This window comes from Pagrus major, chromosome 20 (genome assembly GCF_040436345.1).
Source record: "Pagrus major chromosome 20, Pma_NU_1.0".
Classification (NCBI taxonomy): Eukaryota; Metazoa; Chordata; class Actinopteri; order Spariformes; family Sparidae; genus Pagrus; species Pagrus major.
In genome coordinates, this window is record NC_133234.1 from 21,843,473 (window position 1) to 21,860,187 (window position 16,715).

Genomic DNA, 16,715 nt, shown 5'->3' on the forward strand with positions numbered 1-16,715 from the left:
AGATCAGCGCTTGTTTTCTCTGTCACCACAGCATCGCGGCGACCATTGTGCCTTCATCACATCTTTCCTTCGTTTCTCTACCATCCTTCTCTCCTTCTGTCTCTTTTTCCACTCTCTTATCTTCGGGTTTAAAGTGGTTTATTTTGAACCAAGTACAGTAAACAACTGAAGGGGGTTTGCATGATTGCACAGCAGCAAGTGGTGTATGATTGTGTTTGTGTTCATGCTAGCAGCCGGGCCCTGTGGATCTAATGTCTGTCGGTTGGTCCACCGCTTTGATCCAGAATGAAATGTCTCTACAGGATGGATCGCCATGAAATTTTGTAGAGACGTTCATCTTCCACAGAGGATGAACCCTAATACTTTTGATGATCCCCTGACTTTCCCTCTATGGCCACAAGCAGTTTGACATTTGTGCTTTTTGAGAGAAATATCTCAACGACCACTGGATCAAGCTCTGCCCTTGTGGCCGAACACGCAGCGGTTGAACCACAGCTGCTAGCACAGCTGGGGAGTCTTGTTTGAGCGACTGTTGATTCTCAAACGTTTCATTCTGTGAAGTTTGATTAAAAAAAAGGGCCCAAACCCGAGACACAGAGGCAGCCAGGGGAAAAAAACAAAAGGGCTAGCTTTAATAATGAAGCTGGAATCCAAAAAAATCAAAATGCAGGCAACAAAAAAAACTGGCAGTAAAAAGACAGGGAACAAAACCAGTCTAGAGAGAGTCCAAGAAAAAAGTAATGAGAAATATAAAAAACTAAGAACAAACCAGAAAGCCACAGGGAACAAAAGCAGGAAGACAGAAGAGACACAGGAACGCAGACAAACCAACAAAGAACAGGAGCTGTTTAACTAACGAGACACAGGTGGTCACAGATTACAGGTGGGAAAAAGACAAAGACAGGAAGTGGTAATTAATGACACATGAGCATATAACCTACAAAATAAAACAAAGCTGAAACCCAAAACCATGACCAAAATTGCTTGTCACCTTCTATTAAATGTCACGAAACAAGTTTATGTAAAGAGCTTTGCAGACATTAAATGAGGCATCATGCAGTTTGGAGACGAGTCTGCATTCATTCAAAGTTGGATTCTCTGCGTTTATGTTGGCTTCATCCATCATAACTCACAGTGCGATGTGATTATTACAGACGGCGCCGTGTGTTGAAGCTTCACTCTGAGGGACAGAAACACAGGAGTGGATCTGAACCACTGAGGCCCGTAGCTAAAACAGAAAATCAGCTGCCCGGTGGACTGGAAAATAATGAGAGGGGCTCTGCATCCCCATGACACCCGTTGATAGTCCTCTCTCTCTGGGGAAGACTCCCCTCCCTCTTCCATCATCAATTAGCTTCCTCTTTCTGTATTTCTTCTTTTCTTTGTCTTGTTTTCAAGCTTTGCTTCATTTATTTCCCTCAAAATCATTTGTCGCTGATTCTTCTTCTTTTCTCTCAGTGATTCCCTCTCATCTCTCGTCCTCGTTCTCAGCAGTTCAGCTTATTTTGATCAAACCTTGTGATATGTTTCCCATTAACGCCACAATAGAGCAGCAGAATTGAGCAATCAACTGAGCTGAGTGTGTGAAGCTTCGGCCTCTCAGCCCTCCCTGACACACTTACCAGCAGGACATGCGACTTCTGTTTGTACGTCAATATTATTTATCCCATTTCACCTTTATAATAGCAGGGAAGATAAATAAGGAGATTATGTGGGATGAAGGTGTTTGTGATTCTGTGATTTCATGTTTTATTTTGAAGTTTTGGCCTCATGTGTCATGCTTTTCATTTCCTGTTTTTGTGTGTTTTCCCACCCTTTTCTGTGCTCACCTATGTCTTGTTAGTCAATCAGCCCTTGTGTGTATATTGTGTGTATATAGTCTGTGCGCTCCCTGATGTCTTTGTCAGTCCGTCCTGTTTTGTCCCACTGAGCCTGGTTCCCGTGTCTTCCTGTGTCTCCCCGTCGTAAGTTTCTGGTTTTTGTTTCTGGCTTTATTCCTCACATTTTTCCTGATTTCTACTTCGCTCTTCTTGGTTTTGTGTTGCTACTTTGTATTTGTTGAATTTGCACATCTTGGTTTTTTGGATACTAGAATTTTTTTGGATGGGTTAGGGTTTGGTTGTTTGGTTTCCATCCAAATGTATCTTAAATTTTAAATAAAATCTAAAGAAACATGAGAGCATTGACAGTGACAGCAGTCGGTAGGTGTGCAGGTTGTACAGAGGTTACATACATCTCAATCAGTACTCATTCATAATGAGGCTATAAACTATCTTAATGTACTCCAGAGCATATTTTCCACCTCCAGCTGCCCACACCAGACTCAATTAGCAGACATGTGACAGACCGACAGGCGTCATTAACTCAAAACAGCAGCGCTTTCAGTCTCAATCAGGTGCCTGTGATATACAGAGTAGGTAGTCGTGTCTTTGGGATGATTGGAGGCCGAAGATAAGGCTGTTTTTTTTATATAACCTGGGTTTTGATTTATAAAAACTCTCTATAAAATCTTTCACAGCTCAAAAGTTTTGTGACTTGCCCTGTTAGACTTCGCTGTAGTTCTTCCTGATCTGAGCAATTACTTCAGTGAAGGAAATGTTATTATTAACAATATAATGGACAAAATAAGCCTCAAATGAAATTAGCCTTTACCTGAACTCTGAATTAGCTTTGTCTTATCAAGATATTGAAGCTTGACATTTGGGGAAATGCGCTTATTGGCTTTGTGGCAGAAAAAGAACAGTTTGCCAGATCTGTCTGAAGGCAACAACATCCACCTAGAGCCCTTTAACCCTTTAACCCTGCAGCTAACCTGATTAGTTAACACATACAGTCGTGGTCAAAGGTTTACATACTGTATACTTAATGCAATTAACTACAATAATGAATTTATTATAGGTCATCTGAAAATGTGACTTAAAAAGTGACTTTTTATGAAATATAACTGGATTAAAAGGTTTTGGTTGTCATTAACTTAAACCAGGCTGAAACTATGAGGGATAAAAATGACTAAAATGTGACTAAAACTAATAAGCACGTTCGTATAAAGATTGAGACTAAATGTAAAATAGCTGCCAAAATAAAACACTGACGTCAAAGTAGAACGTACAGCACACATCGGGAATAAAAAGGTTTTCTTTATAACGTCTCTAAATTCAGCTGCAAATGTGTGAAGTGGAACCAAAGTGTGAAGCAAAGACATACTATAATTTGTACACTCGTATAATTAATCTACTTGTTTATTTATTTACTTGTTTGCTCGTTGCTTTCAGAGACTTTGTAGATTCTATCAGCTGGTTTTGCTGCACTGCAGTGTTTTGGACTAAATGTGTCTATAACAGCACTGTTTGTGCAATTAACACAGAAAGAAATGATTAAAAACTTGTGGTCCCAGTGCAACAGTAACCTTTTCATCCTTCATCAACACTTCATGTTCCTTTACCCTGTTTTTACCAACTCGCATGTAAAGAAACACATCGCAGCTGACTGTGTATCCACCACAGCTCCCTGCAGAATCTGAAGCTCTGGCCGCGGCCCAAGCCGGTGCTTTGGAGGAAACTTTCTTCCTTTATCGAGAGGCTCGGAGATGCATAGGTTTGCACTCATTCACACTCCCTCTCTCTCTCTCCTCGGCACTGCTCAGGGCTTAAAGCTTGAAGTGGGAGCTAATGATGCTCTGAAGTAGGTTACCAGCCCGCATTAGAGCAGGAAATTCTGCTGAAATGAAAATGTTGTGTAGCTCAATCAGACGCCGAATCGCGCTCTTCAAACTGTAATTAGGTGCACTGATGTTATCGATTGCGTAGCGGCATCGATGCCGAGGGAAAAGACGGATGACTTACTTGTTTTTGTAAATGAGGGAGAAGAAATCATTCTCGAGTGCGTCGCTGCAGTCGAGTTATGTGTGTCTGAAATCTGCACAGGAGCTGTGGTGCCAGAGCTTGACGGCCTCGCCAGCTCGGGCAAAGACAAGGAGGTCAAATCTGAGGAGGGAAGAAACCAGAAGACAGATGGTCCTTTTTTTAAACACATCATTACTGATTACATATTCAGTGTGTGCAGAGAGGAAACCGTTAAAACGGCAATACACGTGACTATTTTTTTGTGTTAAGGGTCTAAAACTCACGCTGCTTTAGGGCCACAGGACAGTTTGTCCTTTCCAAGGGGGCGTACTTAGACTCTCCTCTTCCTCAGTCTTCTATTCGTATTTAAACGCTGATATAATAATAATAATGTTTTCTTTATCTGTGCCATAGAAAACATCAATGTCACTGGGTTACAATCGATTAACTGATTAGTCATCTGGAAGAAAATGAATTGCCAACTATTTTGATCACTGATTAATCTTTTCAGTCATTTATAGGCGAAAAAATGTCAAACATTTGCTGGTTCCAGCTTCTTAAATGTGAGAATTTGCTGCTTTTCTTTGTCATGTACGACAGTAAATGGAGAATCTTTGGGTTTTAGACTGTCGGTTGGACAAAAGAAGCAATTTGAAGACGTCACTTTGTCTTTTGACATATTGTAGACCAAACCATTAATTTATTCTTAATCAGCAGATGAATCGGTAATGATAATAATCGTTACCAGCCGTGTTACCACGAACACACACACACACACTGTAGTTTATATTGACTCAATCCAACACACACCGTCCTGCAGCCTCAAATACTCACCTGAGCAGCAAATGTGGATTCATCTGCAACGGAAAATAGTCCCGAACCAATGCGCTAAATCACTCCTCTGTGAGTTTGTGAGCAGATTTTTAAAAGAATGGTCGTATTAAAAACTAAATTTCATATCTTCATGATGCATTTTCACAGTTAAGGTTGATGTTGGATAATATCGAGAGATGAATTTTCATTTTACTGATTTTGATTGTTTCATGGAATTTATGACAATAATAAATATATCCAGCTTCACTTTTAAATATGAAATATAAAACACATTTCTATGTCTTGGTTTTAAAAAAAAAGAGTTAATTCGAAACATGACGGGAGCTTTATAAGATTATCTTATATCTGGCCCCTTGTAGTTTGAGACCCCTGTGTTATTAAGTGCACTGTGCTGAGGTATTTTAACATTTCCACTGTATCAAGATCAACTGCAGGTAAAAACAGTGCAGCTGTCTTCAGTAAACGAAAACCTAAAGATGCTGCACTGAAGCAGGAGCAGTAGAAAGAGCACATTTGTTCATAACGATCCCATTTTGCGCATGTTTTCATTTCTTTAATATCTCAGTCTTACAGGTGTTTTTCAATTTATAAAATGTTTAAAGATAAGGCCGATGAAGGTAATGTTTTTAATGTATCCTCTTAACGATTCCTCTTTTGAAACACATCCTCAACACCTGCTGTCCAAAGCAGCTGAAATACTGACCGAAAATACAAATCTCACACATTTTTTCTTCTGGAAATCAAAACAAAAAATAGCGGTGCTATTGAAGGTGAAGGGTCACGGGGAGCCGTAGTGAAAAAGAAAGACGGCGTGTGAAGAAGAGACAGCTGCTTCGGTCAGCAGAGATGTGAGGCTGTGGATACGCTCCCCCTCTCCCCGAGCTGTCTGGACTCTCCAAGAAGGACGGACGGAGAGATTTAGACAGGATGTGAAATATTGAGTGGGATGAGGAGCGGGAGGGAGGAGAGGTAACAAAAACGACAGATTTATTTTGATTGTGGTTTGCTTTTGGTGAGCAGGTGTTCCCCTGTTGGGCTGCCAGCTTCATTTGACTAATTGGAGGTTGAGTGCTTTGCTCAGAGGCACTTCGATGTTTTTTTTTTATTGGGATTCAAACCACAAGCTGCTGCTGCTGCTGCTGCCGCTGTTGCCGCCCACGCTAGATAACTGTCAGAGGACTCTTGCTGTAACAGGCTGTCGTCCTCATGCAGGTTGTTTGGGTGGTGCAGTCAGAGGTGAGCTCCACTCCCTCGACTCGCCGATGTTCCTTTCTTAACCTCCTGAAGGAGTCAGGGATGTCGGAGCGGAGGGCACCACTCACATGTCAGCTCGCCCACATGGCCACCCTGATGGTTCATGTCAAAGGACTGACAGTTGAGTCATGAGGGGTTTCCTGTTCTTTTTGTTCACAGTCACAGTACCCATTAAACTTTTATTATAGATCCTTAAATTTAGCAAGAACGTAACATACAGAACAACAGCAGGAGGTACAGCTGAACACAAACTAACAAACAGGTACAGTTTATCACACAACCGTCTTGGCATATTAAGTATTAAAGATAAAATATGGAAGAGTTTTGCGTTGAAATGTCTAAAAACAACTAGACTTTGAGTTGTTTAATTACATTATCCAAAATGTTTCCAACAGACCCAAAGAAATCTGTAATTTTGTTAAGTGAAACACACAGTGAAGCAAGTTACTTTACTGTTTTTACTATACCGTACATTACCCGCAAGCTAGCGAGCAACGGCACGCACCGAGGGTGTGTTTGAATTTAGGTCAACCCTGACTGAACTCAGCACTCAGCAGAGACTCTGGTTCTCTCTCTTCTTCTTGCCCTCTCCTCTCTGTAACGTTACGTTCATGAAGTAAAGCACATTTCCCCTCCAGCTCCAGTCAGCAGTCAACATTACAGAACATAAACACCCGACAATGGAGGTCACCTCCGTGGATCACTGCTGCAGTCAGGTTGATAAACAGGAGTGAAGATAAATCCACTAAAGCCCAAAAGTGTTTAAGGCCCTACCCACACAACACTTGGCAATTGTCTTTTTGTTTTGTTTTGAGAGACCAATAGCTGCAGATGTTAGCCTAGTTACATATTGTGCATTTAAAAACACACGCAAATTAAAAAGGTCATATCGAGGAGGATGGGGTTTTGCTCAAAGCTCAAAGCCTTAAAGCCACAGTCTATTATTTCTCTCGATCAAAAGAAGACACAGCAGGGAAGTAGTGTGAGATCATAGGAGTTTTTGTCTAAATTGTTAAACAGCCACCATTCCCCATGAAAATCTATCTGGTGTGACTCAGGCAGAAATGTTCACAGATGAGGTAATGTTTTGAAATTGTATTCACGTTACGTTTAGTTTAGTTTCCAGACTTCCTTCCTCACTCCCCGCAAGCAAATTAAACACAACCTTGCTTTAATAAAATGACAGATTTCAAACTTTAGACATTTTAATGCAGGAATTCGACATATTATATCTTTAAAAATCACTTAAAACGGTGGACGCAATCATTTGTAACTCTTCCACCCCATCCTCTCAGGCTGCTTGAGATATGTTTATGACAACACTGTGAAACTGAGCACTGAATCCTTTAGTCCATTTTGATTACAGATCCCATAAAAGTCGAATCGATGCCCATCGGCTGTGACTGACACGGTCATTAAATCTGTGGTCACAGTCCTGTAGCTCCAGACTTTTTGTTTTCACATCGTCCATGTTGCTCCCTCGCCAGTCAATAATTCTATTTGACCAATACGTCTCTCGGGGAAACAACTCGTTCATTCGTCTTGTAAGCAAAGATTTCTGTGAGACGCTCAATTTTCTCTGTCGCCTCCTTTTTCTTTCCTGCTTCATTATGGTCTAGTTTCTGTTTGGTTTTCTGTTTTTCAGTTGTAACATCTGGCTCGAAGTCAGTTTTGTGGCACTTGAAGTGGGTTTTCTTTTTGCACATTTGTATTTGTATCTTTTGTGGTTGTGAGAACAGAAAAATGTGAGGTTTAACATTCATGTAATCACTTAGAGATGCCTTAAATCTGTGTGCCATGATCAGGTAGTTTGTGACGCCATATTGAGGCTTTTTAGACGCATTAAATCACAAACACTCATCATCTGAGGCATTTGAGCAGGCTAAAAGGAAAATGCAAATATGGTTAAAATGATTATGCTTGTTTGCAGATGACGATGAGAAGATATACATATATAAATACAGCTCATATCTGTGCATTAAAGTGGCTACTGGATTAAGTGTCAGATGGTGGTGGAGACCAAAAAAGAGAGAATTTTAAACGTACATTCATCAGGTTCTTCAAATTAATCCTGATGTCCTCCACATGTGGTGGATGTGTGACTATGAAGCTGTTTGCTAACAAGCACTTAACACTTAACACAGGTGATGATGCTTGCAGATTTCTTCTGCTGCCCCCAAGTGGCTCAGGTTCATCAGGATATGTTTAGCTGGTAGTTTAGCATGAAGACGGGATGAAGAGGTGCCAGAGTTCAAAACTACCTAACTCTGAAACTTGATAATTAATTTGTTACCAGATAACATGAGCACCTGTTTTGATGCTAAACTGAGCAGCCCTTATAGTCCTGTTAGTGTGATGGTTAAATCAACAAGATACAACATGTTGATCATGGCCCATTTCACACTGGACAATAAACCCAAGAACATCTGGCTTTAGTCTTGTGTGAATGGTTACCATCTGCATTCACTCTTGTGTTAAATGACTGCGCAGCAGTCACAGGTGTTAATAGGCTCCAGCTAGAATCGGCAGTGATGGAAACATCCGGATGCGCTCTAATGTTCGCCAGTTTTCTGGGGCACTTCTACGATGGGCGTAATGGTTAAAAAAATGAACAACCATAAGTTGTCAGTACCGGATTGGTCCTACTCCAAATAGAGATGGGAATGAAGAAGCCAGATGTCTTACTCCTCAGCTACTTCCATCATCAACAGTGTCTTCTGTATGCAGTCTGATGACCTGTCTGGTGTGCTTGTGACATTTAAACCATGCTATGCTAGGCTAACCACACCCTCACTCCAGCTATATACAGCACTTGACACACAAACATGTAACTGACGTTCATTTTCTCATCTCACTCTTGCAAAGCAAGCTAGCATTCCTCCCTAAAATGTCGAACTAGTCCTTTAATTCAGTAACGGTGCTGCTGAATACACACTTGGTCTCACACACCTTTACACACTGCCGATTCTTTGCATGTTTCTTTCTCCTCTCACCTCACCAGTCGCTCCCAAAAGACCACCACCGAATACTAATCGGCGTTGCAAGTATATTTATAAAAAGATGCACATGTTGTGTGTAACCTCGCCTGCATGTGTGCGTGTGTGTGTGTGTGTGTGTGTGTGTCTGTGTGTGTGTGGAAGAGCCAGTTGGGAGACTGTGATTTGCTGGTGATGACTGAGAGAAGGAGGGAGGGTGAGAGGAGGGAGGGAGGGAGGTACGCATTGACGAAGCGAAGGCAGAGGGAGGCAGAGAGAGAGGCAGAGCACCGTCCCTGTCGGCGTCTTTTTCACTCTGCGATCCAGGCAGCCAGCTCTCATCTCCTCCTCTCCTCTCCTCCTCCTCCGCATCAGCAGCAGGAGAAGAGAGGAACGCAAAAGCTCCGGATTTGAGGAAAAAGATCGCAACAGATTGAGGAGCCACAGACGAAAAAATACGAGGGAAGGTATGAAAGCCATCGGCAGCAGGACGAGAGCGGCGTTTTTCCCCTCAAACACCCACACCCGCCGAGTGTGCGACGGGAAGAGACTAAAGAGAGCAAATACTGACTGAGAGAAGAAGTGGATCACAGATGGGGCTGAACAGTGACAGCGGACCTCCACGCATGGACAGAGAGCAGAAGAAGAAGAAGAAGAAGTGAGAGTAAATGAGACAATCAGCGCTGTGACTGTACAACTGATGGTATCCATTTTACTGAGGGAGCAACAGGAACATCCAGTCGTCTTTGTGCCACGTCTCACGCTCATCTGCCCCTTTTTCTATTTCTTCTCTTTGATTTTATTGTGTTTGTATTCGTGGGCTTGTGACGAAATCGAGGGCGCTCTTTGGAATCCCTCGCTCTGAAGTCCGAGGGCGGACGTCCTTCCTTTCCCACCCACCCACCCACCCCTCCGTATCTCCCCCTTTTTGTGTGTTTGTGTTCACATACGCATCAAGAGCTCATTGCATGTGTGTTTTTTTTTCTTTACCTCCCAGTTTCCGCATTTTGCACCCATCTGTTTCATGCTGGCTGTCCGTTCACACCTCTGCCAGTGTTTCATACCATCTGTGAGAGTGTCAGCTTGGGTCTGAGTGTGTGTGTGTGTGTGTGTGTGTCTGTTCATGTTAAAGGATTCATCTCTGTAGTCACTGGCTTTCACTAAAAGGTGGCAGCTGGAAAGGTGTCACCTTTTGGTAACTTGGCAGAGGCTCGCATCCTGTCGAGACCATGTAGAGACGGTGTTTACTCACTTCTACGCGGTCACCTGGAGAAATTAAAGCTTTAACTGCCCTGAACTGCAGTTTATCCCCCATTTAAACTTCAGCCTGAGGACTCACATTGGAGGAAAAGTGCTGGATTTATTGCACCAATTCTCAGAAGAGAGTCTCGCCTCCGCACAGCGGCAGAGGGGTCGTTTCTGTACATGTATAATACATGGCTGTCTTATCAATAATTCACCATCAGGTGGGCATGCTGGTGTTGCCTGGTGGGCGTTGATCAAGACATTGAGAGGCGAGACTGTCGGGTTTTGATGCCTGCTGATAGCCCGTCCTGCCTCGACAGCAGCCTGATGATGTGTTGCCTCTCTCTGTGGTCTCCGCTGATCGCCGGCTGCTTCCTCTAAAAGCTGAACCCGCTTCCAGCTGGCTGTTGGCACATCAGCCTCTCCAGGCGAACCTCGTTTCACACTTTTTTATCTCTTTGGATCAACTTTTTCGCAGCTTGATCTCTGCAGGACTTAAAGACTGAATCATTTCGGGCAGGTTTTGACCGCCCTGAACTGTGTGATCCTTCGTCTCAGACCATGATCGGTGTTAACAGCCTGCACTCGGCAGGGCGCCTACGCTCACGCTCTCTCTGCACCGTGCGCTACGGCAGGGACTTCCGGATGATGGACCCGTTCCGCTATCCCAGAACCCCTCGCTCGCGTTCGCTCAAGCCTCTGGTGTTTCCAGACCTGCTGGGGAAGGCTCAGGACGGACAGAATCACCCACAGGCCAGGAAGAGGAGGAAGGTAGTGAAAACTAGTTCCTGTTACTTTGACACGTCAGTGAGACACGTTATGTGTCAGTTGATCTTCAAAACTTCAGAGATGAGTCATGTTTTTTACAACTTTATTTCACATTGTGTAACAAGTGACATCTAACCCCACGTAACATTGAGTAAGAGCTCATTGTCATTCAAGGCCAGTTGGGCCAAATCTGTCAGATGGTCTGTTGGGGTTTGACCGTGGACGATCTGTTTAACTTATAATCCTCCACACACAGCAAACTAGAGCTGCAGGATATGTTAGACAGTCATCTTACAATTATCTTGACAGATATTACAATTTAGTGTGACTCACGATTAATGGGAATGATCATTTTTGCGTCAACATTTTTAATTTTCACCAAAATAATAATTTGCCGAAAACACTGAATTTAAAAAGCGTTTTAATGACATTTTCCTTTTAATTTGATTGCACAAGTTCAATGTAAAGAGTCACATTTAGTGCAAAGTTTTTCTATTATGTTTGGTCCTGTTAAGTGAATTTGAAATGCGTTACTTTTACGAGTAATACCTGAAGAAAAAAACACTTAAAAAGCACATTATCTTGCAGAAGTTGCCCTTAAAGGAACAGTTCACCCAGAATGAAAATGTAATCATTATCTCCTCACCCTCATGCTGATGGAAAGTCAGGTGAAGTTTCGTAGTCCACAAAACATTTCTGGAGCTTCACAGCAAAACAGCATCGCAGTGTTCTCCTAAACAATCGAAGTAGATGGAGACTTGTTTTAAAAAATGTAAAAAAAATGGCTCCATACTGCTCGTCCGGTGTAATCCAAGTCTTTAGAAGCCCACAGATCCCAAATTTGATGGCTTTTTTTGGTTGTTTTGTACGTTTTCAAACAAGTCTCCATCTACTTCAGTTGTTTAGGAGAACACTGCGATGCTGTTTTGCTGTGAGGCGCCAGAAATGTTTTGTGGACCACGTAACTTCACCTGACTTTCCATCAGCATGTTGGTGAGATGATGACAGAATAAACACATAAGGTTTACATAAAGGTCCAGTTTGTAAGACAGTTGAATTTTGTGTCTCAGTCCCTGATGCATTGGGATGACGACTGACCCGACCTACATCCACCAAAACGTCACTTGGGACTGAGACTCCAAATTCAGTACTGTCTCACAAACAAGACCATTAAAGTCAGTATTTCTAACATCTTCAAGAAACCGAAACAAGTCCAGTTGCCTACGATAAAGCACTTAGAGTTACCATGACCTGGATGACTGAGAACCTTCATCAACAAGTATAAAATCTATATCCATCTATAAAAAGCATGATGAAGTGACGTTTGTTGGGGTCTGTACCAAACAGATTTATAGACCAGGACATCTCTGCAGCTCTACAGTTCTTCATTTTGTTAACATACTCAAACTACTATTGCATTACAATTTGAATAATCATCTAAGCTTCACGTACAGCCTTTGACGGAGCAGATTGGTCGACTGCCAGGCCTGATTGGCCGCACACCACAGCTCAGAGCAGCACACTGTGTAAAGCCACCACTCAAAGCTAATGGCTCTCATTTGCCAGCACTTGGTGACGTTGATGAGGCAAGAAGGTGAAGGTGACGAACATCCATCCTCGTCTCAATGAGCCTCCAGACTGAATGAGTCTGACTGATTTACGCTCCACCTCCATCTACCTTTTCTTTAGTAATTTACCTCCTCTGTAGTCGTCAATCCACAGAGTTGATCTGATGCTGAGTCTGTGTGTTCCTCTCAGATTTACTGTAAGGGATATTCTTCAGGAGTAAGATTAACTCACCTCACGTACACGAATCAAATCAAAGTTTATTTATAAAGCACATTTAAAAACAGAGCACAGTGCTTTATCACATGAATACAATAGCATGACATGGCACTTCCTTTATTAGCCAAAGCTCCAAGCTTTGTTTTATTGCTCGACCTTTTGAAAATTAAACGATAAGTTTATCAAAACATTAAAATTCAGTCATCATCTCCTCACCCTCATGCTGATGGAAAGTCAGGTGAAGTTTCGTAGTCCACAAAACATTTCTGGAGCTTCACAGCAAAACAGCGTCGCAGCGTTCTCCTAAACAACTGAAGTAGCTGGAGACTGCGTAATATAATAAAATATGTTTGGTAATATCCAAATCTGTAGAAGCTCCGAGATCCCAAATTGATTTGAAAAGACGTTATTTACACCCTTTACGCAAGGTTGAGCTCGAGCACCGACTTCAGATGGTTTTGCGCTAACACTTTCAGTTTAGCAGCTACAGTGAAGATTTTGGCTTAAAAACGGGTGTAAATAACGTCTTCTCAAATAAATTTGGGACATCAGGGCTTCCGGAGACCTAGATTACCCAGGACGAGCTGCAAGGAGCCATTTTATGTTCCCAGTATTTGCATTTTTGGCTGAACTGTTCCTTTAAGCAGCTCCCTTCACTGATGAACCGCTGTATACAGAATATGTTGCTGTTGTGGCCGATCACTCGACTTTTACATCTTACAAATTCACTGTTAATATTTGATGTTGACCAGATTTGTGCAACAGAAGCATTTTCAAAGTCTTCCACTTTGTAGTTGGCGGACTCCGCCATCCCGGGAAAGCTCAGCTGTTTTCCTGTCTGCGATGATTAAAATGTATGAGCACGGTTAGTTTTGAAACACAGTTTGAATGCTGAGGTTTTTACAGTAGAGCGTATGGAAACCAGAACTAAATCTGTACGGATGTCCATTAATATTCATGAGTCTCTGCAAGTATTTCTGATGAGGCGCCGTCTCAGAGAAAACTCTGGAAATGAACATGATTAGACACGCGGAATCAAACCTCATTATAAATGCAGTTTTTTTTCCTGAAGTCACAATGCAACAGAATGATGCCGGCCGTCTCAAACAGCTGAATTGAAGTAAAGACCGTTAGCAGCAGCTCTTTAATCAAAGGAACGTAATAGGAATTGATCGATTTTAGCTGAGTATGAGGTTTCTACCCCCACACATGGCAATTATGAGCGTGCCTGTAGAGGACGTATGGCGAAGGTCTGCAAGGGATTCAGAGGTGAACGAGGTGGTGATGAACTGCCTGCAAGTGTCCTCTCCATCACCTCAGCTGTCACAGCTGTCTATCAGCTGCATCCTCCGCCTCGATACGTCTTAAACACGACAGTCTGATGGCTTCATGCTGCAGCAGGAAAAGGCTGCTCCTTTCTGAAGCCGAGTATCTCTATCACGTTCAGCTGTGACCAGCCAGCAAGTGTCTGCCGGTCGGGCTACAGATTTTGAGCAAGTGTAAGCCTGCAGAGACGCAGCGCCGACTCCCTTTTTATTCTCCCTGCTGTGTTTTCCTCCAGTTTTTCTGTTGATTATGACGATAATGGGAGCAAAAGAGTGTTTTCCCCCGAGGGAGGAAACAATGACCCATAAAATTATTAAAAAAAAAAACTGGCACAGAGAAGGAGTCCAATCACAAACAAGTTGAAATGGATCTGGAGTTAAAAAAACATAACCCAGATAAAGTTTGTGGAAATAAGCCAGAACAATTAGAGGTATGCAGAGCTAACACGGAGGAAACTGTGCTTTTAAAGTAAAACAGTATCTTTAGTTGGACATGTTGTAGTTGTGCGATGCTGCAAATCATGGAGCTGAACTGCTTTATGGAAATATTTGATGTGTATGACATTTCTGTCTGATTTTTTTAATCCATGAACAAATAATTGTGTAGGAAATGAACAATATCAACATATAAACGTCACCCACTCCTTGGCAGTGATGCAAATTCAATGTTTTCAGTTTTCCATGTTACTTTATGTTTCTGCTCCACTTCGTTTGATTCACAAATACGTTTAACTCGACATTTATCTGACTACTAATCAGATCGCAGTTACACTAGAAGGGTTAGTAGAGCGCATACCTTCGCCAAGGCCAAACAGTCCCCTTTTGTACTCACCCATAGATACCAGCCAACTAATTACACCATGGTGATGTTAAAGAAAGCGAGAAGAAAATCCAGGATCTGTGTCTTTAAAAGTTAATGGGGTCTTTTCTGGGCTGAGGCTCATCCTCCGTCCAGGTTTTGTGGATATCCCTAACCCTCATAAGTACATCAGACTTAAGTCTAATTTTGAATCTAGGACTTTGACTATTTATACTTAATGAGTCTTTTTACGATGTGGTACCGCTCCATTTACTCAAGTAAAAGATCGTCTAAAACTGCTCCTTTGCTTCAACTAATTATCGTTCCCATTGATTAGTCTGTCGGTAATTTGTTGTTTGATTTAATCGATCATTTAGACTACGAAATGAAATGTTGAAAATGACCATCGCAGTTTCCAATGTGCCATTGTGTTCTGATTATTTTGTCTCACCAAAAGTCTGAAAACCAAATGTGATTCATTTTTTTAAACATTTAGAAAAGCAGTTGAGAAACTAGGACTACAAAATGTTTGACATTATCAGGATTTTTTCTGTTGATTGACAAGTCAATTAATCAGCTAGTTGATCCAGCGGTAAACGTGTAAAGCCAACTCAGCTGTGTCTTTGTCATGTTTTAGTTTTTATCGTTTTTTGTGTTCATGTTCCGAAGCTGTAACTTAATTTTCTCCGCGCGGGTCGATTGCGTTTGCGTCCAAATTATTTATTGGCTGATTGATTCGCTCGTCTATCCATTGACAGGCCGGCTGCTCGGCGGATAATGGCTTCGTAACTGATGCTGCGGTGGTTGACTGATTGGATGATTGATGGATTTGGTTGGCGAAGAAAATGAGTTACGCTCGGGCAAAGGGCAGTTTGAGCAGCGTGGACAGGGATGACATTTCTCTGAGTACATTTTATTGAATGAGGCCAGCTTGCTTACTGTGCAGCTTTGATAGAAAACAATTTACCTGCCGCCCCTCGCCTTGTAATATTTGATCAAATCGTCAGGTGAACACAGCTGAACGTTCGCCTGTATTTGTCTGAAAATGTGATTTTCTTGTTTTTCCTCCGCAGGCGCTCTACAACTCAATCAAGAATCAGAAGCTGCAGTGGACACTGTAAGTCATTTTACATTGACTTTTATGGCTTTACTCACCTTAAACTTTATATTTTTTTTCATTTTCTCCTCCTGGTGTGGCTCTGTTTCTGTCACACACACACACACACACACACACATTGTCCAGGAAACAATAAGGGATATTGATTAACTTGTTAGCGTCCACATTAATGACGTGAGTGTTGTCTGGCATGTGAAGGAAACATTAGTGTGTCAAGGGTTGCTATTCTGGATCACAGCTCCAGAGATGCCAATTAAGTCACTGGCTTTCCAAGCTTTGTTGCCATGGTTACGGCACCATGGATACGACTCCATAGCTACCGCATTGCTCTTTCCTCCCTGTGTTTTCTCAGCAGCAAACGCACACACACACACACACACACATACTCGCTCTTACAGATGGATATACTGTACATACAAATGTACAAAGGAGAGACATTTGCATGCATGTGCACGTGTACAGTAGGTGTGAACATGTAAAGTGAGAAAAAAGAAGGAGTGACTAAGCGAGAGGGAGCGAGAGAGAGAGAGAGAGAGAGAGAGCGAACTCCATTTAAACGTCTCTTTACCTGCATCCTGTACAAAGGTGTGACCACAGCCTCCCACTAACTCTCCAAAAATAGCTGCAGCAGCGCTCCCGAAGCAGCCGAATAAAAAGTGGTCAGAGGAGCAGATCGAGGAGGAGATCCACAGAGAGGCAGGCAATCCAGTTCAAACATCTCCGCTGACATATAGACAGCTATTTAAACACTGAGAGGCCACGCGGGGATAA

At 42.3% G+C, this 16,715-nt stretch overlaps 1 pseudogene; it reads left to right on the top strand.

Moving 5' to 3' along the window:
- The window catches only part of LOC141015228 (PH and SEC7 domain-containing protein 1-like), a 47,324-nt pseudogene that overhangs the window by 14,628 nt on the left and 15,981 nt on the right, over positions 1-16,715 (top strand).